The following is a 2,506-nucleotide window of genomic DNA, read 5'->3' as shown; positions in this document are numbered from 1 at the left end:
ACGTAATTAGTTACTTTTTTAGGGAGTAACGCAATATTGTAATGCATTACTTTTAAAAGTAACTTTCCGCAACACTGCTGTAAACTACTAAATGTAATGTAGAAATGTTCATTTTCTGTGAAGCTGCTTCGCAACAGTGTATCATGAAAAGTGCTATACAAATAAATGTGACTTGAATGGCAAACAATTATTTATGAATTTATTTATTTATTGTGGCACTACATACATTCATCGCGAATTATGAAAATTAAAAAGTATTTTTTTAGTACTTTAGTTTGTATTTATTTATTTTTGGGTGGGGGAGTGGGGTTGAGTACCACCACTTCTTTTTTTCTACTGCAAGCATTGATTGCGTCATATGCACGCCAAACACATGCGTATCATATGCACGCTAAAGTCAATTTTGTGCGTATAAATCGCATGCCAAATAGAAACAGAAAATCTGTCTGAAAAAGCGTCTGCCGCTTTAAATTCTTGAGCTCGTTACAGCAGGATGGATTCTGATTGGCTGTCAGTACTTTATGTTCATCAGCTGGAAAAAAAATCGTTTTGAAAGTGATCACAACGATATCGTTCCTCTGTATCGTTACCGTTATAGTTGTGGTGTGTACTATGCTATTCTTTAATATTGAGAACGATTTTTAGAACTATATATTTATCGTTATCTTTATAGTTATCGTGCTTGGTGTGAACGGGCCTTTACAGTTACAACCGGCCCTTTGATGGCAGCCATAATGTTGAATTGGCCCTCAGTGAAAATGAGTCTTAATAAAATAGATTTGAATGTGATTTAAAGCTAAATTTATGCTACCATCATTTCTAGATATTACTGTAATCTTAAAAACAGTATCTGGAGATTTCAGTCCTTTACCATTCAAGTGGAAAGGAGCTGTACTTTATGCCTATTACTAACTTAAAAAAGAACTGCCATTTCCAAGATGGCCTCTGTCTGTAAAAAGACTTTGCTTCAACAAGTAATGTACTATTTGTATTTTACATAATATAATAAGAGAGGAATATTTTCTAGTACCATAAAGTTCCCTCAAAATACAAAATATATTAAAAAAATATTATTTAAAGAAAATACAGGACATTACTATCTGCATTTCACTGCATTAGACAAAGTATTTAAAAATTAAAATAAGGCAGTTTCCCTTTATGTAAATGTTTCATTAATGTTACAATTATTCAAAATCATTTTTATTTACTTCGAACATCTCTTTTATGATATGAAACTTAAACTTTCTGTTAAATGTTTTGTTTAAAAAGTGTGCTTGCACTATATTTCTTTCAAATAATATTCATACTTTGTTATATTATAGATGTATAATGGCTAAAGTCTTAAGGGAGCTTAAGGCTTTGTGAAATCTTGACTGCCGTACATCCAGTAAAGTAAATAAGTGCAATGACTTAGCAAATGCTTCTGGTGTTGACATAAACCACCGCAAATCATCCATCCAGATGGGTTTCAAGCCGGATTAATGTTGCATTTTTACGACATCGAGTAGAGCCTGAGAACACAATAATGAAGTCTAACACAGAATATAAAAGTGTGTCACACCAATTTCTCTTCAGCGATGACATCAGGTAAAGAAATGGGCCTGGCTGATCTCTGAGGTCACACAATGTACACCCAGCTTCTCTCCAGACAAGACACATCATGCTATAGCATGTCTCTAGGATCATTTGTGATGGTGTATGTCTCTGTTGTCAAATGTCTGAATAATCCTCTCGCACAGAGAATGACTTGAGATTACGTGGCATGGGTTTGCCCCATCTCTCCTTCTGTTTCTTTTATTTTCCTCACCCCTGCTGGGTCGGCAGTGCTGTTGCTCTCTCAGACCCTGGCTGGCACAGGTTGTAGGCTTTAAATGGACAGATTTACCCCCCTGATTTCCCTAGAGAGAAGGCCATCTGCCTACTGTCACCCGGCCCATTATTGTGACTTCGACACAGATCGCATGCTCACCGACGGCTTCACAAGTCTAAATGCCACAGGCCAATGACTCACGTGTGCGCAAACAGCATTCATATTCAGAAGTTTATTAAAAGCGTGCGCTAATTTCCACATGCATTAAATATGTATTGTAAAACGTAATCAACTGCAGTAAAATACAAAACTAGATTAATATTTTATAAATAAATAAATAATATATAAATAATAAATAAATAATCAAACAAAATAAATGTGAGTGGCCCTTGGGAAAAAAGTAAATAAAAATGTAAACCTAAATACAAACAAACAAACAAACAAACAAAATAAATAAATAACTAAATAAAGGCCATTACAAAAACAAATGGAAAAACACAAATATAAATACATAAAAATAAAAAAATAAATACATTTATGTAAGTTACCTGTGAAAAAAAAACAAGTATAAAAAATTAAAGACTAAATAAATGAACAAATAAATGAAATGCCCTTGCAAAAAATAAAAAAATTATAATAAGTGGGAAGTCGTGGCCTAATGGTTAGAGAGTCGGACTTGTAACCCAAAGGTTGCGG

Source organism: Sinocyclocheilus anshuiensis, unplaced genomic scaffold (assembly GCF_001515605.1).
Source record: "Sinocyclocheilus anshuiensis isolate Anshui unplaced genomic scaffold, SAMN03320099.WGS_v1.1 scaffold188, whole genome shotgun sequence".
Taxonomy (NCBI): Eukaryota; Metazoa; Chordata; class Actinopteri; order Cypriniformes; family Cyprinidae; genus Sinocyclocheilus; species Sinocyclocheilus anshuiensis.
The sequence above is the reverse complement of the archived record's forward strand: the minus strand, read 5'-3'. Positions refer to the sequence as shown.